At 39.9% G+C, this 25,183-nt stretch overlaps 1 protein-coding gene across 2 annotated transcripts in view; it reads right to left on the bottom strand.

Annotated features, from left to right (window-relative positions):
• The window catches only part of frmpd3 (FERM and PDZ domain containing 3), a 221,731-nt gene that overhangs the window by 118,573 nt on the left and 77,975 nt on the right, over window positions 1–25,183 (bottom strand). The window lies entirely within an intron of this gene.

Here is a 25,183-nt window from a genome sequence, read left to right as displayed (position 1 = left end):
TGTGAGCCTACCAGTGCCCAGTTTGGGGTATATAAAAAGATGAGTGGTTTGTTGGCCAGGAATGCGTCACTATGGGTCCTGCCCATTGTAAACTTCATGTTGTGAGTAATGGTAGGTGTAGGAGCATTGGGTTTGAATCTCAAACTTTGAACTTGATTGAGATGTTTGCATTAGTATATTTGTGGTTGGCAGGAGAGTTTGGTGCATCCTCTGGTTTTCTCTCTGGTGTGCACTGGCTCTTGCAATGAATGCTAGGTAAGTTTATGTATGTTAAAAAGTGTTCTTTGTTAATGGGAGACTGAATTGCTTGCATGTTTTTAGTGTGTTGTCTCGTAAGCGGTGACATTCTCATAAGGCAAGTGATTATGTGTAGTGCAGTGCTGCAAACCTAAAGTTAATTTAGTTTGTTTTTAATTCTAAGTAATTGTTTTTTAATCTTTGGCAGGTGTGACAATGTCCAAGGGTTCCTGTGATTTATTTGAGGGTGGGATTTAAAGGATTAGTTCACTTTTAAAAAAAACTTTTGCTGATAATTTACTCACCCCCATGTCATCCAAGATGTCCATGTCTTTCTTTCTTCAGTCGAAAAGAAATTAAGGGTTTTGATGAAAACATTCCAGGATTTTTCTCCATATAATGGACTTCAGTGGGAACCAAACAGTTCAAGGTCCAAAAGACAGTTTCAGTGCAAACTGTTCAAAGGGCTTTAAACGATTCCAGATGGTGGATAAGGGTCTTATCAATTGAAACTATCACTCAATTAAAAAAAAAAAAACAACAACCAAAGTTTAAGTTTTATAAGCTCAAATGGTCGACTTGCTCTGTTCTGTGATGCGCGTTCGTGACTCGCCTGTTCGAACTCGTCGAACTCAAAACGAACGAATCTTTTTTTCTTGTCATTTGGTTGATTCAATGAACGAATTGACTCAGAAAAAGATTAGTTCATTTTGATGAACGAGTTCGAACAGGAGAGTCGCGAAGTCGCATCACAGAACAGAGCAAGGCGAGCATTTGAGCTTATAAAACTTAAACGTTGTTATTGTTTTTATTAAATGATCAATCGTTTCACTTGATAAGACCCTTATTCATCCTCTGGAATCGTTTAAAGACCTTTGAACAGTTTGCAGTTTGCACTGAAACTGTCTTTTGGACCTTGAACCGTTTGGTTCCCACAAAAGTCCATTATATGGAGAAAAATCTTGGAATGTTTACATCAAAAACCTTAATTTCTTTTCGACTGAAGAAAGAAAGACATGGACATCTTGGATGACATGGGGGTGAGTAAATTATCAGCAAAAGTTTTTTTTTTTTTTTAAAGTGAATAATCCTTCAAACCTACTAATGTGACTGCACTTCTGCTTTCTCTCAGTAAATGTATTTATTTTGGTTTATAAATGTGTACTTTTGTTTTTACAAGTGTATAATCTTTTGTATGTCAGTAGTTTGCATTTTCTTTCCATTGTTTCATTGAATTGCTGAATGGGAGGTGTTGGCCGTGGTTATAATTTGATTTTGTGTATTTGCACGTAGTGTGTTCACTTTATCACTGTGTGTGTGTTGGATATTGAGTGTCGGGTGGAAATCCAAAGTGTCTCTGCTCGCCATCTTCCTCTTTGTGTCTTTAGTAAATGTTGTTAGGTATTGTATGTTATTTTTTGTATTTTAATAAAGTGATTATTGTTTATGTATTTTAGTCCACATCCTTGCTCAACCCTGTTATTTTCCTGGTGTATTCCAGGTGGCTTAGTCAAGGATCTTTGGTCCCCTTGTGGGTGTAGTATATTTATTTGTAAATGTCCTCCACTTTGCCACACTGTTACATGTAAGTTTAAAATGTGTATGTGTAACACACAAGTAATTGCATTTTTATGTAGTAGTAAATGTAAAGAGACTAGCCTACTATAAAATAGGCCTGCTATGTTCAAATCAGTTTAAAGTTCCCATGAAGTTTTTGACTTGGTATTAATATGTTAGCCTTGAGTTTATCTATGTTTAAGCTATGCTCCAAATGACACAATTCACATTGAGAAGATTGTGCATTCAAAATGTACAGTCTCTCACTTCCACCAATATGTATCAATGCTTCGGAAGACATCTGCATTTCAGCTTCTCATCAGATTTTCTGTCCAATCATATGCTCTCTAGAATCTAAAGCCTCATTCACCCTATATCTGAGATTGGACACTTGTTCACTCATTTACTATGTTTATATATGGTGAATGGCACATATTGCACTAGGAGATATGGAATGATTCGGTCAGTGTAAATATGCTTTCCATTGGGGCGAATGAAGTCTGGTTTCATTGTCATGCTTTCCTCCACATCGCACACACAGTGCTTCAGTCCAGTGATACAATAGCACACACACTGTGCTTGAGTCCAGTGACAGGATAACACAGTGTGTCATATGTGCGAGTCGCAGACATCAAAACATCAAAATTCATTTCCGACCCATGTGAATTCTACCCAGAATGTTGTATTTTAGCGATATGGAGGAGATTATGTGGAGAAACAGCATTAGAAAAAGATAACACACCAGTGCCATGTAGCAACATAAAGTAAATGACACACGTTTCAAACTGCACATCCACAACATGATGATGATCACTGTTTTGCTTCAGTAACAGTTTCATATTTAATCTAAAAGGGGAATCTGTTAGTTAGATCATTTACTCACACTGGTGTTGTTCTAATGCCATAAGCCCTTCTTTCTTTTTTGTTTGGACTATTTGTGTCTCTTCATCGTCTGCCTTAATCATTCATTTGTGGTCACAGACATAAACTTTGTTCAGCTGTGCACTCATCAATCACCATCATTATCATATATGTTCAGTTCTGTTTCAGTTTAGGGTCCAATGTCGTCTATCTAGGATGTGTTGAATGCTGCTCTGTTTGTGTTGGATTTATTAAATATTCCTTATTTGCCTTCGCCTTCATCTTTGTGTGTTTATACAACCACCCCGCGGCCCTCACTCGTCCCGCTCGCCACAGTAAACATGACTCGCGCCGTTCTCCTACTATCTCCTTACTATTTTGTAAGGTTAACTTACTGTACACATTTACATTTATGTAGCAGTTGACACACACTAAGTATGAACACAACTCAACATGTTACCCAAAATGTAAAAATGCTGTAGTGTACCTTATCAACACTCTTTTATATAAGGCATTGATTTGATGGAAAACATAATTCTAAAGCGGAAAAATTTGTTGTTTGTGTTTATACGCACTTTACTATCATTACTTGCATTCAAATATGTATTTATTAATGGATTGAGTGAAAAGTGTACACAATTCAACATTAACTGATGTGTTACTAACATGTTTTCTGCTGTAGAATTATGTTCCAACAAATCAATGCCTTATATAAAAGAGTGTTGATAAGGTACACAACAGCATTTTTACATTTAGTGAGTTAGAAAAGTTCATACTTAGTGTGTTTCTAACTACTACGTAAACTAATGTAAATATGTACAGTAAGTTAACCTTACAAAACAGTAAAGCTATTTACAGGTACTATTCATTGTTAGTTCATGTTGACTAATGCATTAACTAATGTTAACTAACCGTGCTGTTAATGTGAATTGATGCATTAGTACATGTGTGAGTTCATGTTAACAAATATTAACTAATGCTGAACAGAGGTGTTGTTCATGGTTAGCTCATGTTAACTAATGCATAACTTTAACTAATGGAACTTTATTGTGGATTTCTCTTGATTTAAACATTGGGATATGCAAGATTTATAACATTGTTCTAGTGATTTTAGGATATGTTAATTCTTACATATTGAGCCTTTAAATCTAGAAGAGCCAAAGCTGTCTGTGTATCAGCATCATGCTTGTGGCATTAAGCCATCCAGTTGTTATTGGCGACAAGCCTGCGTTATTAGTCGACATTATTGTGACATATTTCCAAGTGAAGAGGATGTTGGAAAATCTCCATCTCTCATCTCTATCACAGCAGTCTGTCCGCTGTGGGGGAGCTGTTAAAGATATTTTGCCCAAGTAGTCAACTGATGAATCAGAGAAGGAAAGCCATTCCAGAAGGGAAGGAATCTTCATATTTTGATTAAGATTACAAAAAGAAAACTTCTGCTGGTGAAAGGATTATCACAAGATTAGCGATTTGCGCTAACAAACAAACAGGGTAAAACTGGATTTCATGCTAATCTCAATGTTATCAGCAATATGTTTGTTGCCTTAGACTTCTGATGGTTATTGGTAACATGTTGTGTCTTAACAGCTCAGACACACCAAGCCTACATACTGTACCAACTTGCCAACATGCCAATTAATGGGATCATGAGGGCTTGTTTCACATTTCTTGACAACTGGAGTATATTGTACTCTCAGCTTTTAGAGAATGATGACCACTGTGCTTTTGAAGTAATTCGCAGAGTACGTGGAGGAGGCATGAGAAAGCTGAAAAGGCTCATGTGGGCTGTTGATGATCATAGTGTTGATTCAAGAATGGAAGAATGACAACCTTTTTTTGTTTGTATATCTGAATAAGGTTTTCTGTCCTGTTACTGTGAGTCTCTGGGATCCACGGGCTGATCTTTGGATCTGTTTTGAGACTACAGAACACAGGGGAAAAAATAAATAATAAAATAAAAAACCTTTTATGATAATTTGTATTTCAGATAACATACAGCAGCTTGACAGGAAAATAGTTGATCGGAAGTGTGATGAGAACCGATGAGGTGAGGGAAGGGTGTGAAAAAGTCTGAAGTTTTCTTAAATGTAACTATGGATGGGCTGAAGTAAAAGCAAGCAGCTGAGAGGAGTGTTAAAGTGATGTTGACTGACAGCCTGTCCCAATATCTTGGCTATTTGAGAGTGAATCCACACAACAGGAATACAGTGGAAAAATAAATTGGTGTGAAACAATTTTTACTCAGAAATTGTTAGTCAATTTCACAAACAATCACAAAAAACAGTAAGTAACACTGAATAAAATGTGGATTTTTTGAAGCAGAAATACTGAAAACTCATTTTTTGGGTAAAACTTCATTTGGATGGTCCACTTTAGACATTCTTCTAACTCTAAGTAACTTTGCAACTACATGTGAACTAACTCTCTTCTTGGAGTGTCAGTAGGCAGTTAGGTTAGGTTTGGCTTAGTAGAATAAGTTGACATGTTGGCAAAGTTACTTTTACACAGCAGAATGTCTGTTGGTGGAGCATCAAAATTAAGAGTTAAAAAAGAGATGTGCACAGCATATAAAGCGAAGCATTAGTGATGAAGGAGGTGTGATAGAAACAGAAGCCACACAAACAAGATACAGTACAGTGCAAAAGTCTTAGGCATGCTATTATTTTCACCAAAAAAAGTTTTAAGCCAGTTATTTATAGCTTTTGCTGTAGTGTATCAGTAGGAAATATCAGTTTACATTTCCAAATTCATTTAGCCATTAATTTGCCTTTGGCTAAGCCACGCCCTAGAATCTAGATTGACCAATCACAGCGCAGCCAAGAACGAGCTCCCACAGAGATTTGACTCTTTTTCACTGCACTCCATTGACTTTCAACACACGCGTCTCATGTTTTTGGTCTCGGCAGGCTATTACCGTCGTAGTTTTATCAAAAATATGGTTAAACGTTGTGCCTCGGGCATTTGTAACACAGATACGCGTTTCCCAGAGAGGTTGGAGGGGGGACCGTTTTTTCCCTTCCCAAAACCGAAGTCAAATCCTGACAAGTGTCGTCTTTGGATTAAACTGTGTGGACGTCCTCAGTCAGCTAACCCCTCAAAGATCAACAAGCACATCTTTTTTGCTTCTAACCTTACTGTGAGTGTGAAGTTATACTAGTTAGACTGTTTTATAATGTTTTAGGTTATGATTTCGGGTCTCATATGGGTTATTGATACGCTAGCACACGCTGCTAAATACGTTATACTCGTGTAGTCCGTTTGCTTTGTAATAACGATTATAGAAGTGAATAGAGACCTACCCAGCTTTGCATGAACAGTGTTGCTCCCTGATATTGTTAGCCCCAGCCTCCATCTCGATTAGGATATGCGTTAGTTAATTTTTTGACTGTGACCGGTAACGTTATGCTTTTGCCTCTATTTTGGATGCCTTGTTGTTTCTTGCGTTCCACCTGTATGTCTTGAATATAGCCTTCGAACGCATATTGCAGCCCCTTTTGCCTACTTCTATCGGACACTTTATTTGCTACTTCTTAAAAGTTTGATAACATTTCAGCAGGAAGAGCTGTCACAGCATAAGCCATGCAGAGCGCAGATGAAGTTTGACGGATGTAGCAACAGTAACTAAGGGGGGCGGGGCTTAGCCAAAGGTGAATTGTTAAAATCCAGTGAGATTTTTCTATGCAGAAGGAGTCTGACAACTGCCGGTATGATCTGATCTCACCATCATCAAGTTTGTCTGTGATTTACACGAAGAAACAGAAAAAAACTGAGGCAGACTAAATCCTGAAGAACTGTGTGCAACATCTTCAAAACTCTTGAGTACTGTACTGTACATATTGGTAAAGTAATCAGGCTGTGCAGTGTAACATGACAAACTATGAAATCTATACTTTCTAAACAATAACAAGCTTCAGACGCAATCACACTGAGGCGTTCCCAATTGCTTCAGCAAATCAGACTAGCTAAGTTTAATCTGTGTCACGTAGCGCTAACGTTGATGCTGACACTCGCCTCACTTGGCGAACCCTCACATCAGACGCAGAAAACCAATTATTAAACAGGCAACCTGCCTTTCCATGCAATTCGATAAAATACATGGAAGATATAATCCAAAGCAATGCATGTCATTTGCTGTATCCACAACAATCCATACGTGTTTGAGCCATATTTCCGTCTGTACCAGGGATGGCCATTCCACCATGAAGGTGGCAAAGGGTTATGAGGCTATCCCTCCAGTGGGGTGGTCTGTCGCTATGCTGCTGTGTCTGACCACCGCTACCTCATGTAACGACCGCTAAGTTCTCATCCGTCCTTACTGGCAAGTACAACTTACAAAGCCTGTGGGCAAGCCGTTTCCTCTCTGCATGGCGCTGACTAAGGTCAACCAGGCACTCATGAACCATCAAGGGTATCCCACACTATGAGCTCATGGCAAGTGTCACTGTAAGCGTTCCTGTGTGTACCACTTAGGGATGGAGGAAGGAGTTCTTGGAGATGGTCACCGATCCACTCCCTAGTCTCCATTGGAGGGCCAGGTGGAGTTCTTTGTTTTTGTTGGGGGCTCACTGTGGCGAGCCGACGTCTACCCTTGGGGGAGTCCGCTCTACCTTCACTGACCGGTGAGTCTCCCCCCTGTTATAGGCTGGACCCACCTCAGTGACATTCGATTTGTTGTACTGCCCAGTATCGCCCAGTCCATATCCTCCAAATGTTACCTACCTACGGGCATGATGTGGCTTCCGCAGTGTATTCCTTTTCCAAAAAAAGGGGAATGCTTTCCCTGTGGTCTTGTGGAACAGCAGTGACTTCCCTGGCCTAAGCCCTATCCCGTCTCCACATCAATAATGCAGGGGGATCAGAAGGCTTTTGTCCAGGTACTCGAAGGTGTCAGCACTAGTGGCGTTTTAATTGTTGGGACTACGTCGAACGTGAGCGACTGAAAGGGAACGCCTCGGTTACGTATGTAACCCTCGTTCCCTGAAGGAGGGAACGGAGACGTAGTCCTGTTGCCACTATTGCTGGACCACAGCAGCCTCCAGGCTCCGCTCGGCTCCTCCGCAAGAAACACCTGTTGTGTGCATCCACTTTTGCGTTTATACCTGCGCTCTGGGGCAGAGTACGTGATGCAATTCTCGCACGCTCATTTGCTTGTTTTAACAATACTCGAAGATGACAGGCTCCCTAAGCGTGATCTCAATCAGTCAACACGTCGACTACGTCTCCGTTCCCGCCTTCACGGAACGAGGGTTATATACAGTACATAACCGAGGCGTTTTGTTTCATCTTTGCAATTCCCTACTTTTTTTTCCTTTTTGTACTAGTTCTACATCACTACATCAGTCATTTCGGCAATACTTTTGAATTTATTCATCATCAAAGTATAGAATGGTATAGAATTTTTAGAACTAGCAAATTTATTCATTAAGACATTTTTTACTGAGAGGAGTGACATAACATGTCAGGCACTCACACTCTAATGAGGGCCGCTTCTTTCACATCTTTCTCTAATGTGACATTGCAAACTTCAAAGCTGCCTTCTTCCTGCTTAAAATCAAATTGAGATGAAGCGCAGCACTGCCAGACGTATAAATTAATACAAGCGCAACAACAGGCCTGCTGCTCACAAATATGTAGCAGATATTTGAATAGTGTGTTGTTTTAGAGGGCCCTCTGGTAACAGTGTGGTCATGTTAAGTGTTTTGACATGTTTAGTGTGCTCCCAAGGCAATGGTGGACCCAGAACTTAGAACTTACTGTTGTGTTCATGTGCAATGAAATCTGAAACCTGAACAATAACAGGAAGAAGAGGTCATGTTTACTGTCCATGAACAGTCTGATCTCCAAACCAGTGAAATGTCAAAGAAACAATCTCCTCCTGCAAATGGAAAAAGTCCTCTTTCTTTCCCCTTTCCACTCCTTGGGGTATTGTTGCAACCAGTCACAACATGTTTAAAATCAAACCATGAAATAGTTCAGTTCTGAAACTCTGGATAACGCAGGCTGATGGGTCCTTTACCTGCAATCTGCTTGGTAAGACATCATGTATACATAGCACGAGCTGATTGACCTCTGGATATCTTTCAGCTAGTAAGACTGGTTCAGGGTTTGCTGGTAGTTCTGCAGCGCCTGCACTATTAAACCAAATGTGTTATTCTTCAGATGTCGGCCTACTGTATAAACCAGGGTGTACAAACCAGGGTGTACAGAGCCGCTGTCCTGGAGAGTTCACAACCAAATGCCTCAATAGACGTGCCTGAAGTTTCAAGTATGCCTAGGAAGATCTTGATTAGCTGACATTGGGGGTGTTTAATTAGGGATATACATAATTTGCTCAGCAAGATTCTCTTCAAACTGTTGCCGTGCCATGACTGTAGTTGACCTGACTGACAAAAAGGAAGAAGACCCTAATATCTATAATAACACCTCTATGCCATTAACACTGAGGGTGCAATGCTGAATTGGACTCTGCAACATTTCAGGAATCAGGACACAACAACATCTAAACATTAGCTTGTGTAGCTACAGTAGAAGCATCTGCAGTCACGATAGAGTATGTTTTGGGCCTACAAGTATCGCTAACTGTTATAAACACTGACACTTTGTGTAATGTAGAAAAGCCAGTGTTACAGTCTTATTAACCCTTTAAGCACCAAAGTTACAAAATTGCAACAAGACGTCATACTTAATAAAACAGCTACACCCCTACTCTTTCAGAAGACATCTTGGGATTTTTTTGTGACCACAGAGAGTCAAGACCTCAGTTTAACGTCTCATCTGAGGGACGGACATCTGGATGATGTCCTCAACTAATCATAGTAACTGTGTGGCGATTATATTTTGTGCCATTTTGTTAACTCGTTGCAGAGACCTCTGTTCCTCTCTTGTACAACTACCGTACCAAGATATCATGCAATATGTTAGTGTTCTCCACTGCACATCGATAAAAGCAAGGCAATCTTGCTTTTTTATAATCTGCTCAGAAAACAAATACATTGTTGTGCTTTTTTTAATGACAGTGTAGGTGTGTGTAGTCCAAGAAAAATCTTCTGTAATGTTCAACCCCCAAAATTTAAAACAGGGTACTCTCTCCACAGCCTGTCCATTTATGAACACAGGACTCAGATCTATTTTCCTTATTTTCCTAAAATTCACCACAATCTCTTTTGTCTTCTTGGTGTTAAATTTATATTTATACATGTTTATATTTATATACAATCATAAAGGATTATTAGGAACAGTGTTGGGTAAGTTACTCAAAAAAGTAATTAATTACTAGTTACTAATTACCTCTTCAACAGTGTAATTAGATTACTGTACTAATTACTCTCTTTAAAAAGTATTTAATTACTTTTATTTACTAATTACTTTCAAAATCCCATATCAATCTCAACCAGCTGAATAATACAAGGATAGACATTAATCTGTTTTAATTCTTTCAAATAAATACAATAAAATTGCATGATTTATCCTTTAACTGATCAAGGCGGAGAAGGTTACATTATAAAAACATACATTTTAGCATCAGACAATACATTTTGATGTTAAACCCACTATTGTTTAATATCTGATCTCATGACATTTCATACATATTTTACAATACTTCAAACGACTTTGCACGAGTGCGGCCCTACGGTTTAGACACCTCATAAAATGCATACGAATCGCTGTGAGATCGGATTGATCTATACACAGTATTTACCTCAATTACATCAGAAGTAACTGTAATTAAATTACAGATAAATGAAGAGTAATCCCTTACGTTACATTTTCAAGGGAAAAGTAATTAAATTACAGCAACTTAGCAATTAGTAATTAGTTACACCCAACACTGATTAGGAACACCTGTTCAATTTCTCATCAATGCAATTATCTAATCAATCAATCACATGGCAGTTGCTTCAATGCATTTAGGGGTGTAGTGGTCCTGGTCAAGACAATCTCCTGAACTCCAAACTGAATGTCAGAATGGGAAAGAAAGGTGATTTAAGCAATTTTGAGAGTGGCATTGTTGTTGGTGCCAGACGGTCCGGTCTGAGTATTTCACAATCTGCTCAGTTACTGGGATTTTCACGCACAACCATTTCTAGGGTTTACAAAGAATGGTGTGAAAAGGGAAAAACACCCAGTATGCGGCAGTCCTGTGGGCGAAAATGCCTTGTTGATGCTAGAGGTCAGAGGAGAATGGGCCGACTGATTCAAGCTGATAGAAGAGACACTTTGACTGAAATAACCACTCGTAACAACCGAGGTATGCAGCAAAGGATTTGTGAAGCCACAACACACACAACCTTGAGGCGGATGGGCTACAACAGCAGAAGACCCCACCGGGCACCACTCATCTCCACTATAAATAGGAAAAAGAGGCGAGAATTTGCAAGAGCTCACCAAAATTGGACAGTTGAAGACTGGAAAAATGTTGCCTGCTCTGATGAGTCTCGATTTCTGTTGAGACATTCAGATGGTAGAGTCAGAATTTGGCGTAAACAGAATGAGAACATGGATCAATCATGCCTTGTTTCCACTGTTCAGGCTGGTGGTGGTGGTGTAATGGTGTGGGGGATGTTTTATTGGCACACTTTAGGCCCCTTAGTGCCAATTGGGCATCGTTTAAATGCCACGGCCTACCTGAGCATTGTTTCTGACCATGTCCATCCCTTTCTGCCTTTCTGCTGTTATCTCTGGACGCTTGTCCCGAGAAAAATGGCGTTCGTCAGGTCCAGTTTTGTATCCAGCCTCTCACGGGGATTTCGGATGCCCCAACGCCTGTGATGAGAAGACCAACGCCTGTGAAGAAACGACTCAACGCCGGAGATATGTTATGGCGCCGTTTTATATATAAACAATATTTATATTTAATATTTATATATAAACAATATGAATGTTAGCCAGAGGAGAACTGGCCCCCGACTGAGCCTGGGTTCACCCAAGGTTTTTTTCTCCATCCAATCTGATGGAGTTTTGGTTCCTTGCCACTGTTGCCTTGCTTTGGCTTGCTCAGTTGGGGATATTTAATATTTAACAATATTATTGATCTGTGTTGTACTACTTTCATGTTATCACTGTGAAGCTGCTTTGATACAATCTGTATTGTGAAAAGCGCTATATAAATAAATGTGACTTGACTTGACTTTATGGCCACCATGGACCCATCCTCTGATGGCTACTTCCAGCAGGATAATGCACCATGTCACAAAGCTCGAATAATTTCAAACTGGTTTCTTGAACATGACAATGACTTCACTGTACTAAAATGGTAGAATTAAGGCAGTTCTGAAGGCGAAAGGGGGTCAAACACAGTATTAGTATGGTGTTCCTAATAATCCTTTAGGTGAGTTTATATTAGGGCTGTCAGTTAAACGCGCTATTAATGGCGTCAATTTTTTTATTGCACGATTAACAGTCTTTTTGGTCTAGCAAACTTTGTAGGTTTTTGTCAGATGCTTTTGCAACAGGACGTGGCATACGTGAGGACATTTTGTTGCTTCGTCGACCAAAGCGCAAGCGGATCTAGCGACCAGAAACAAAACGTCTCTGGTTACGCATGTAACCTTGGTTCCCTGAAGGGAATGAGACGCTGCGTGAGTGCGCCATAAAGCACGTATGAAATCAGTCCAATGGCGAGACGGAACGTCATAGGCGGGGTGACGTATCGACCAGGAAACTATAAAGCACCCCAAAACACAAGCGTGACGGCTTCTGATAAGTGCTCACGGGCATGCTGGGACTATGGCATGGACACGCAGCGTCTCGTTCCCTTCAGGGAACCAAGATTACATGCGTAACCAGAGAAGTTCCCCTTCAGGGAACTTTGAGCTGCGTGTAACCACTATGGGAACGCTAATACCAACGCCGCCATGCGAGCAGCGTTGTATGAAGTCAGAGCGCACATTCCGACGAAAGCACCTGCGCCCCTGGAGTGGAGCTAAAGTCAAGATGATAAAATTTTACAAATGTGTGCGGTGATGACCATCCTGCCGCATCACAAATGTCATTAATAGGAACTCCAGACAAAAACGCCTTAGAGGCGGCCATACCCCTGGTTGAATGAGCCCAGACAGCCAAGGGAGACGGCTGACCGGAAGTCTCGTATGCAAGTGAGATGGCCTTGACCACTCACTTACTCAACCTCTTAGACGCGGGACTTACTCAACCTCTTAGACGCGGGACAACCTTTCCTAGGAGGTCCAAAACATACAAATAACTGTTCAGATTTCCTCCACAGGGCAGCTCTGTGGTCGTAAGCGTCTAAAGCCCTCACAGGGCAAAGCAGATTTAGTTTCTCTTGGTCTGACGTGAGAAATGGAGGAGGACAGAAAGCCTGCAGCACAATAGGCCTGACATATCCCAGTCTAGGGAGGAGGAAAGCCTTCGCCATACCGGGAGCAAACTCCAGACACGAGGGAGAAACCGACAAAGCTTGAATATCTCCTATTCTCTCTAAGGAAGATATTGCTAGAAGAAAGATAGTCTTTAGAGTGAGAAACTTCTCAGGAACTTCCTCAATAGGCTCAAACGGTGCTAGACAGAGCCCTTCTAGAACAACCACTAGGTCCCAAGTCGGCACCCTCGTGCGCACTGCTGGCCTCAGCCTCAGGATACCACGAAGGAAACGAATTACAAGTGGGTGTCTCCCGAGAGAGGCTCCACTCAAAGGAACGTGATAAGCAGATAAGGCCGCCACGTACACCTTCAGTGTGGAGTGGGATAACCCTGTGGAGAAACACTCCTGAAGGAATTCCAGCACTGCCGACACCGGCAGTTAACTGGGTCCAACTGGTGTTCACCAGTTGGACCCAATCACGAGTTAACTATGACATTACTGTGATTAATCGTGATTAAATATTTTAATCGTTTGACAGCATTAATATATATTTTAAATAGATGAACTGAATAAGTTCAATTTCTTGAGACTTCAAGCAGAGGTGTCACTTACTAACCACATTTTACCCAAATTCCTGCACAATCTTTACAAAACTTTGGGACACAACATTTACTTTGTTTCTATCATGAAGTCAGGCCATGTGCTCATGTATTGTTCTGTTGTTGAGTGGTGACTGAGCTGATTAAACCAGAAGGCTGTGAGTCCTGTAGGCTTTGTCTGTTCTTTTGGATGTGTCTGTGTAAAGATGCATTGGTCAGATGACGCATAGCTGATAAAGCCACAGGTCTGTGCATTTCTCCTTCAGAGAAGAGCTGTCGCACACATAAAATCTGAACAAGAGATTCTGTCAGAGCTCTGCAGATCTGGCCTGTCAAACAGGGTGAGCCACGGTTCCCGACTGTCCAGGCGAAGGCTTCACACCAGCAATCCTGCAAAATGTGTCGGATCCTTTTTCTGGAAGGCAGCAAGCTCAAAGAATTTTTTCGAAGGTGGTTTTCTTTTTTTCTTTTCAGTGTCTCAAAGAATAATTGGTTACCAGTGGATTTCTGCATTTCTGGAATGTGGTGGGGTTAAGTTTCCCAAAATGAAAATAAAATCCACTCCACCACAGTGATTTGTAATGAAGAATTTCCCCTTGACCCACCACCCAAAGAGACCAGAATGAGTTAGCCACATCCCGTTAACACATCAAAGACCGTTAGAAAAAGAACAACATTTTGGGTCACTGCCACTTCAGGAATATGGTACAAATCCTTTGCTCATCAGTCACTTCCACAGAGTCTTTGACCTATAGTCATTATAACTATCAATGAAAAGAGACATTGGACAAACGTGATTTGATTGTCAATATGGTTGACATTCATTCCATAAGCAATTGTACTATAAAACTTTAGGTTACCATGTCCATTAATATAGTGAATTGCATCTCTGCAAACCCTGAAAATAGAGATATACAGGATTAGAGATATTGTTTCTGAGAAGAAACAGAAATAATTTCATAGACAAGAAGTTCAAGTGATTTATGAGATAGAACGCCACTGTGTCATTTTTTTTTTAAAATGACTATTTACTACATATATTACATTTTCATTAAATCTCAGTGTTACATTCGGTGTTAAAGTAAATGTTTTTTTGGGGAATGGGTTTTACAGATGGTTTATGGTATTTTATTGAGGTACTCTGAGTTTTTAGTGCTATAGTTTTTATTCTTTTTATTGGTACAGTAGGTTTTTTTTTATTAAATTCAACATGAAACAGTTCTTTCTTTGCACTATTTACTATATACACTATATCTATTATACAGTGCAAGTAACAAATACTATTTGAACATCAGTGTATTGTAGTATATTATAAATTATTATGCAATAATAGCATCATATTCAGTGTTAATTGTATTTATTAAAATCATAAATGGATGTTGCTTTTGTAAAATGTGTATTAGCTATCCAAAGACGCTTGATGAAGACAATCAGAAACTAGGACTGAACATGACAGTAAGTGCATGTATGTGGTATTTCAGCCCGTTCTCATCCCAAGGTGTCATATATGACACTTTTGCCAAAGCGTATACATCCAACGCACACTCTGGGTCGAACATGTATCGGCGAATTATTCCGGTTTTACAACATTGGACAACAAAACAGTTTTCCCCACGTACACCGACGAGGTGAGTTGAAAAAATCATTATAATATGCAAAACTGTTATCCACTCACAGCAGTGGGTGTTTACTTCCAAGTGTTCAGTGCGAAACACCCAAAACTGCGTTTCTTTGCTGGTCTCAAAGCTAGGATAGAAAATAGCTTATTAGTTATTCATTTTGATGTTTTTGAATGTAAAAACCAAGCAAACGTCATAAGTTCACCTCAGAAAATAATATAATACAATTTAAAAAGCCAGTTCATGACCCCTTTAATGAACACAAATGTACATCTGGACCTATCTGCAACTCAAGTGATTGCTAGTGTCAACTTAAGCTACTGTCAAATGTGCATTTCTAAGAGACAAAACATGTAGGCCTAGTCTAATATTATTAATATTGCAAACTGTGCTGAAGATACATGTCACCAAAGTCAGGCAACCTGTTTCATGACATGAAACAATATCACCCATTAGAACATGCAGAAACTAAACATATTTTAACACAACACAACATATTTATTTTGTTAAGAAAAGTGTAAAAGTACACTTTTCCTTGTGTGGAAAAGTGTAAAGAATTATTATTTTTGGTTTCAACAGTTCACCTGTATGGCAAGTGATCCTAATAAAGAGTAGTTTAAAACCACAATTAACAGTATGGTTTCTACAACTTTCTTTTAGGAGCAAAAATCTGCCTTTGAACTTGATATTTATCATGATAATTATTGATATAGACTGATATAATATTTTTTTATTATCATGATAATTTTTTCGGCCCTATTTCCCAGCCCTAATTACACTATACTTTGTTTACAAAGCAAAATACTCAGAACAAACATAATCAAACGCCAGTGGGCGGGGTCTTTGGTGCGATGATGTATATCTATTCATCAATGTCTTGCTCGGGAGGCAGGCATATGCAAATGTTTTTGCCCGTGTGACATCACAAATCCCACAATATCAAAATGAGCCGTTTTTAGGGCTTGATTAAATAAATGCTTTGTTTATAATGAGCAAGATATTTTAGGTTCTGAAACTTGCAGGATGTTTCAATGGTACAAAGACCTCATATAGCCTATGTCACAGGCAAATCTGAATTCTCATGTCATGACCCCTTAAATGAATTCACTTCAGCTCTCAGAACAGCACGCCCAATAAACACTTGAGGAGTCAAAGTTGAAACCCACTGAGGTTGCCTATTACACTTACGTTTTGCAACAGTAAGCTGACCTTATTTTAATGAGCACTTTCTATGAGCTCTTGGAGTTCCAAAATGGTTCTCTAAGGAGATAAAGACACTGAGATTAACTGTTTCGGTTTCATGCTACGAAAGCAGAGCGTCAGAGAGAATTTCAAATGCACACTGTCTTTGCACTCACATCCACTCTGATCTCCTCCACATGAACTCGGCAGTGCTTAACTCCTGCTGTGCTGTATTCGCAGAGCCATATAACCAGCCTGTGGCTTTCAGAGCCACCTTGTAGAAACAGAAAGAACATTTAATGTAGAACAGAGGATGCTAAAGAAAACCAAATCTACTCATATCCTTTGGCTGTACCACAGCCTTTGGTTTGAGTTTTCGGTAAAACCGAAAACTAGGGTTTTGCGGGTTTTACGACCCACAAACAACTGCGTAAGCAAACCGAAATAATTTTGTAATTTTAGTGTACTTCCGTGTAGGTATAAGGGAACAATATGTTAAGTTTTGGGTAATAAAGGGGTAACAAGTAGCCAGGTTAAAAGCAGACCATTCTGAGTTATGGTCTGGCAAAGTGTCAAAGACAAATCATTTCCAGAGGGGCGTCACCAGCGGACGTCGCGGATAGACTTAAAACCAATCAGAGCGATGAAGGAGATGACGTATGCAGAGCGGAGTGTTGTTCTTTGCTCAGTTTTTAACAAATCGCTTAAAACAGACGCGATAGCTGATTCGAATGAGTGACGTTCGACATCGGCATCCATATTTGTAATGTAGAAAATGTTGTAAAATCCCAGTGCTGTCGTCATCGTGTAAAGCCCGTCCCAACGTTTCTGATTGGTGTCTCGATTTCGACGGATTGGAAATGGGCTTGAATGAGCTCTTTGCCAGACTAAGTAAGTTTCTGCTATGATTTTAATTTAGACTGTACCTTGTAGTGCTTAGTACTTACCTTATCGCATTGTATTGCAATGACACTTAAATGTCAGGGCATATATACTTTGTTACTACTATATACAATTAAATGTAAAGGTTTATGCATCTGGGGTGAAATGGCACGGGAGAGGACGCTGGCGTCGGGTGTTCGCCGCTTCTCCGCTTGCTAAAAACTGCAATAGTTTTACTAATCTGTTTAACTGTTAACAGATAGTGAGCCTTCTGTCCGAACTTTCTTTTGATATTAAAACAACTTGGCTCGGATATTTTCTACCTGGGGCTGCCACTTCTGCTGGTGTGGTGAGTGACTGGAGCTGTTTTTCATCGCTCTGGGATGTTGGGGATCTTGTCGATCTGATTGCTTCGGTAATTTGAACAAACTGCTGAAATAAACCCTGGGACATCCGCAGCTAGGCTGGTCAGCTGCTACCATTATATACTGTCCTGAAACTACTTTTGCAGTCCACATGGGCTTCCACCACTTCCAGTGGATGTTACACTTGCACTCTAAGTCACTACAAGCACTGCCACTCATCCTGGTGTACATGGTCATCATTGATCCACGTCTGCCGGATTCATCGATAGTTGCTAACTGTAGCATTACAACGACTCTTCCATCTAACGTTACTATGATTCGCTATCAGCCGAATCAGATCCTGAAACTTAACACTCGCCTTATTCCATCGAACATTGCTGCTCTCAAGGAACTGGGCATCCTTCGTCGACCCCCCTACATTCATAGGGGGTCACGGCGGCGTTTTGTTTACTCCGAGAGGATCACCGAGAGCTCTATTTCGAGCCTGTGGACAGTACACCAACGACATCATAAGAAGCGTCATCAGAGCGCTGTTGGTTCACGCCTCAAAAACTGTAATCGACCACACCCACGCCCTCTGCTGGAGGAACTACCCACTGCGCGTCCTGAAAAACGCAGAGTGGATCCTACCGTGCTGCGTTCTCTGATAAGGTGGACTCCATCTTCAAATATTAAAATGGAACTGTTAAATTGTCAATCACTTACCACTAAGGCATCTTTTATTCACAACTATATATTTGACCAGAAGCTTGATTTTATGTGCCTCACTGAGACATGGCACAAATCAGAAGTGTATTCTGCACTTAATGAAGCTTGCCCACCTGGCTACTCTTATCTGGAAAAAGCTAGGGGAAATGGTCGTGGAGGGGGTTTGGCGGTCATTTATCGCTCTGATTTTCACCTATCTTTAGTGACCGTCCCAAAGCTGTCATCATTCGAATGTCTGGCTTTTAGATGTGACTTACCCACTCCATTCACAACCATCCTTATATACCGACCACCTAAATCACACCCCTGTTTTATTGCAGAATTAACTGAGTTACTTTTATCAGTTTCTACAACATCAAACAATGTTGAAATTCTTGGAGACTTTAACATTCATGTTGAATCTCCAACAAGTTTATACACCACAGAATTACTGCAATTGTTTGATTCACTCAACCTCAGGCAACTCGTGACAGTCCCTACACATATCAAAGGGCATACACTGGATCTCATTGTGACAAACTTTCCGGTCAACAGTGTTCATGTACATGACTTAGGCATATCTGATCACAATGCCATTTCATTTGACTTCTCACTGTCGACTTCACTTAATAAACCTAAACATAAAATCTGCTTTCGCAAAACAAAAGAAATTAACCTTGAACATCTGTCATATGATTTACAAAAACTTACCACATCTGCCGATCACTCTACTACTGACACGCTTGTCGATCATTACAATATCGGATTAAAAGGGATACTAGATGCCCATGCACCCCTCAAGACTCGGACTGTAACATTTACACGCTCTGCTCCATGGTATACTGATGCACTTCGTGGACAGAAGGCGGCTGGGAGGGTCCTTGAGAGACGCTATGTTGCCACTGGGCTCACTGTTCACAAAATCATTTATAGAGAGCACCAAAGGTCATATTCCAAATTACTTAGTCAGGCACGGTCACAATACTACTCCAATATCATTAACAACAATCCAAGAAATCCAAAACAGCTCTTTAAAACAGTAAACTATCTTCTCAGTCCATCTTCCCTGACGCATAAAAACAATACTGATGACCAGTGTAATAAATTCCTTGATTTTTTCAACACTAAAATAACTACCATCCGCGCTAATCTAATACCAAGCAATGTCACTTCATCCATCAGCTCAATCTCTGCACCAATACTCTCTCATTTCACTACTTCAACACATAGACAGGTTGAGACTCTCATACACAGTATGAGACCCTCAACATGCTCACTGGACCCTTTTCCCACTGTTATGATCAAATCAAATATTAGTTCTTTAAGTTCTTTCATCACTACCATCATTAACTCCTCCTTGCAATCGGGTCTTTTTCCAATTTTGCTTAAAACTGCTCTCATCAACCCTAGGCTAAAGAAACCATCTCTTGATCCTGATATCTTATCAAATTATCGGCCCATTTCCAACCTTCCATTTCTCTCCAAAGTCATTGAAAAGATAGTTTCAAATCAAATTCATAACCATCTTCACTCACATAGTCTCTATGAAAAATTTCAGTCTGGGTTCCGCTCTGGCCATAGTGTAGAGACAGCCCTGGTCAGGGTCACAAATGATCTTCTTGTGGCTGCTGACCAGGGCTCTCCATCTCTCCTTATTCTCTTGGACCTCACAGCCGCCTTTGACACTGTTGACCACGCCATTTTACTCCATCGTTTGCAACACCTCATTGGCATCTCACACACAGCACTTCAATGGTTTCGATCCTATCTGACTGACAGGGTTGAGTATGTGGCCCTGGGGGGGGCCAGGTCGAGGCCCCACATAGTCACATGTGGAGTGCCCCAGGGTTCCGTTCTCGGCCCTACCCTTTTTTCCATTTATATGCTCCCACTGGGCCACATCATCAGCAAGCATGGCGTTGCCTTCCATTGCTATGCTGATGATACTCAGCTATATGTCAGGCTAGACCCAACATCACCTACACTATCACTGTCCACTCTAAACGCCTGCCTGGAGGAGACAAGGGCATGGATGACGGATAACTTCCTCCAGCTAAACAGCACCAAAACTGAAGGTCTCCTAATTGGGACCCCACACCAACTCCGATCTTCCCCCCTGACCGTTTACTCATTTGCTGGCCATGACATTCATTTGACATCCTCCATAGTAAACCTGGGGGTACGATTTGACGCCCATTTATCATTTAATACTCACATCCAACACATCTGTAAAACTGCATTTTTTCATCTCCGGAACATCTCCAAACTCCGCCCCTCCCTCTCCTTTTCTGATGCAGAAATGCTGGTGCATGCCTTTGTCTCCTCCAGGCTTGACTTTTGCAATTCACTCCTCGTTGGGATCCCTGGCAGTAGCATGCAAAGATTGCAGTACATTCAGAATTGCGCTGCCAGGGTCCTGATGAGGGTGCGCAGATTCGAGCACATCACACCTATCCTCCAAAAACTCCATTGGCTCCCTGTCAGATTTAGGATTGATTATAAGATCTGTCTCTTAACGTATCAGTGCGTCTACGGTAGTGCACCAGAGTACCTGACAGAACTCATTAATATTCATAATCCATCCCGCCATCTCCGCTCTTCTGATACTCACAAACTCCAGGTTCCTAAGTCTAAACTCCGCACTATGGGAGACAGGGCCTTCCAGGTAGCTGCACCTCGAATTTGGAACGCTCTACCTAATCACCTGAGAGCGCCACAGTCTATAGAGGTTTTTAAAAATAAACTAAAGACCCACCTATTTTTAACTGCATTTTCTTAAACTATATTTGCTTTTGTTGTTAACTGACTGTTCTTAAGTCTGTTGTTTTAATTCTGTCATTGCATGTTTTTATATCTATTCTTATTATTTTTATCTGTACACTTGTAGCACTTTGAGATATGTTCGTCATGTGTAAAGTGCATTACAAATAAAATTCATTATTATTATTATTATTAATTAAAACTTTTATTATTATTATTATTTTAATAGCAATAGTTGCCTTCATTATAGCATAAGAAGCCTTTAGCATAGCATATACAGTAAATATATGTCTGTTTCATGAGGTGATCAGAATCCCAATTGTATCGCATAGGAAGTTATTTCAGAAAAATATATACTTATATAAGTTCAGAAATTAATAAAACACTTGATGTTACACTCTTTAAATAGGTATACTGTTTTTAGTTTTTAGTGAGTATTTTCAGTGGTTACATTATTGTTATTTTGCAGTTGCTGGAGATATGGTCTGAGGAAGACAGAAATGGTGGAGCTCAATATAAGATGAGGCAGATTTTGAGGTGGATGCATTAAGGAGCTGCACCAGGACCACTTGGGCAGCACGAGGACTCAACTTCTTCGATTTACCCTCGCGAGGCCTGTTACGAGTGGAACCAGTCTTGGAAAACCTTTGTATGACCCTGGCCTGTACTGTAACTCGGTTTCAGGGTGTTACCAATATTCTTATAGCCTAGGTCAACTTTGTGCAGAGCAACCATTCTAATTCTCAAATCTTTGCCATGAGGAGCCATGTTGAACATCTAGTGAGTGAAGTATGAGAGAATTGTACTGTTTGAACTGCTCTAATACAATTTGTAAGGTCCTGTCAAGCAGACAAAAACATAAACATGATGAATAGGACATGTGGCTTTGCATGGTTAAACAGCGTACGGCTACTAGGATGTACTCACTTTTGCTGCCAGCTATTTTGACAGCAATAGCTGTGTGTCGAGTTATTTTCAGAGGACCGTAAATATAAACTGCTATACAAGCCGAACATTGTTTACTCTAAAATCTATCCAAGTTTAATTACTATAGTATTGTCCCTTGAGAAGATACTAAAATGTTTCCTGAAATGTGAGGGTGTACTCGCTTTCGTGAGATACTGTATATTCTTTCTAAAGCCTGTTAACATGTTTTATTATGTGTGTAGGGACCCCTTAAAATAAATATACTTTTTGTTTTGAAGTATTTTAAAAAGGTGAAATTTGTGTTTTTATTTTTTGGGTTTTTTTTTTTTTTTTTTACATTTCAAAATCATTTCAATGTGATGCAATTACATATTTTTGTTTCATATCCAATGAGAATAGTGTTTGTATTATTTCTGACCAGTGACTGTTGAGCATGAAAAAGTTTGCGTCATAACGTGAATTACGTGAAGGGGAGGAGCATCGCACATGGCATGAGAAGACGGTAATTTGACTGCTCGTGAGACGTGCGTCATTTTGGAGACTTAAAATATTCTTCGTAATATAAGGCCCAAAGTGAAGAGAAACGACGTTTGGTTTCATTTGTTTTTTGTTTTTTTGTTATTTAAAGTGTTATTGCTGTAAGAGTTAATTCTGTTTATTCTTCGTGATCTTTTGAGTCATGGCGCTTAGTCAGAATGTGCGTGATGAGAGCTTCAGTTAGTGACATTCAAATTCATGCTCAATAACTGTGTCAAAGTTATTGGACATTCGTGGTGGACTTCGGAACTCATCTGGGACTGGATCGTTTGCATGGTTCGTCGTCGTGGGACGTGGATCAGCTGCATTCATCTATCGTGCGTCCTGGACTGCTCGTGTGAAACTCTGCTCGTCGAGTTGTGAGTGAATTCACCACTGCTTCTTTCGTCGGATGGACGTAAGTGAACTAAATTTTCGGGACTGTTGAATGTGAGTACATTGAATTCGTCAACTGTGAATGTGCACCAACGAACGGGCCCCAACGATAACAAACTGACTCGTATTTTTTTTTTTTGACTGGGTCAAAGACTCACGAATTTGCATAGGCCTACTGAAAGGGAAAAAACCCTTATGTTGTAAATCGGTTTTTTTTGGGTGTTAATTGCCTTGTAAAGATATTGTTTGATTTTCCTTGTTGCTCTAAATGTTTCTGGAGGAAAGTGTTACCTAAGAGGGTTTTGACTTGTATTTTGATTGAGGAAAGTGTTTCAAAGTAGAAAAAAGGTAATAATTAAAGTATAAGAACAAACAAGAGAGACAAGAAATAGTTCTGAGACAGAACAGGTGATTTGTAAGAATACGTAATTTATATACCATTGGGTATAAGTGTTTTTTTCCCTCATAGAAAAAAACGGTTCTGTGTTTCCCCCCCTTTACAATAGATTATTGTATGTAAAAAATAAACATTTGTTATTTTTTTTCCCTTAAAATTTGAATTTTGGTATTTCTTTGGAGTTTAGCAAGCTAATTCATCTAACAAGGTTCAGATTCCTAGGAAACTATAAATAAGAATTATTTAATTTATTATCTTTGTAAAAGTCTTTGTGAATTTGGTATAGAGGAAAGCTACTTTACATTAATTTTCATTTAAAGAAGAAATACCGGCCAATTCACCATTCAACTGCCGGGAATCCAGGTTCTTATTTTATTTGGGAAACATTAAAGTTAACCCCCAGGGTTAATAAAAGGGTTACATGTGAAAATATAAAACATGGACCTGTATGTAATTTAATAACAAAATTATTTACATATAGTTAGTTTTGGTCTTTAAATCTGATAGATTCAGAGCTTTGTGATATTGTACAAATATCAAAAAAAAAAAACATTTTACAATTTGCTACACTCCACTTGTTAAGGATTTCTCACAGCAAGCGTCAATGGCGGAGGAGCAAAAGCGCTATAATTTCACTACATTACTATATAGATACAGACATGGGTTTCACAACCCTGATTGACTGCTGGAAAAGCCTGTGAGCAGAACGAGCCGAGGAGCCGTGAGAGAGCAGCGCAAGGCTGGTGGAGTGATTGATAATGAGCGACACCTGCGCGACGCGATGGTCTTTTATCTCGGAGCGACGACAGTGAAGATCAAGAGAGGACAGGCGTGGACTTGTGTTTTGTTTGTTTTATTATATGTGTCTTTTATTTTCGTTTCATCATTTGTTGTTTGTTTATTTTATTTTTTTTAAGTTCGCTGGTTCCCGCCTCCTCTTTCCCACAACATCTAAACTTGTTACAAAGCCATTTCAAAATGAAGAAACCTCAAATGGAGAGTCTGCAACACAAAATGGAAACGGAGAGTGTGCCAAAACAAGATGCAAATCACAACAGAACTTACTGCTCATATGGCATTCCTTTTTGATGGATGTACTTCATATTGTTAGGGGTCTTTGTACATCAAGACCGATCTACTCTGATATGGTGATCAGTGGTTACCATGAGAACTATTATTGGAGACTATTTGGAACTTGGAGAATAATAACAATTATTATTATTATTATAGAACTCCTCATACCAACAGATTCACCCATATAGAGAAGCAGGGGCTGAAGAATGACCGACATAAAAGAAATACTCTGCACACATCATGGAATCAGCTACAGATAGTGTTATAGTTCCCTACTGTTCTGCAGGAAACCACACAAGAGTTCACACTTCCAAAGTTTCTTTAATAGGTTTTTAGTTAAATGACAGAAATAAAGTCTGTGGTGAGCACAAGGTCAAGATATTTTAATGTCAAGTCACCTTATCTAGCACTTTATTCAATAGCTTGTTTTCACGTGACGTCACGCCACTGCGTTGCCATGGCGTGAAACGGAGATGGGGGGCAGGAAGTGATTTTCTATATTAGGAAGCACTATAACACACTCAAAATGCCTATCTTTTGCGTCGTTTATGGTTGCTCAAATCGATCAAAACACGAGGAGTTTCTTATCGTGTGCCAAAAGTTGTTGTTCATAAGGGGGGAAAATACAAGAAATTGACAGAAAAACACCGGGGAAAATGCCTTGCAAACGTACGTCTGCGGTCGGGAGCAACTGAATGGGAAAATGCCTGTGTGTGTGTGTGTGTGTGTGTGTGTGTGCAGTGATCACTTCGTCAAATGTGAGTATACATTATTTATGTGGCTGATAATTACATTATTCG

Source organism: Pimephales promelas, chromosome 9 (assembly GCF_988280905.1).
Source record: "Pimephales promelas chromosome 9, fPimPro1.hap1.1, whole genome shotgun sequence".
Classification (NCBI taxonomy): Eukaryota; Metazoa; Chordata; class Actinopteri; order Cypriniformes; family Leuciscidae; genus Pimephales; species Pimephales promelas.
Note: the sequence above shows the minus strand (reverse complement) of the source record. Positions and strands in the feature narration are given on the sequence as shown.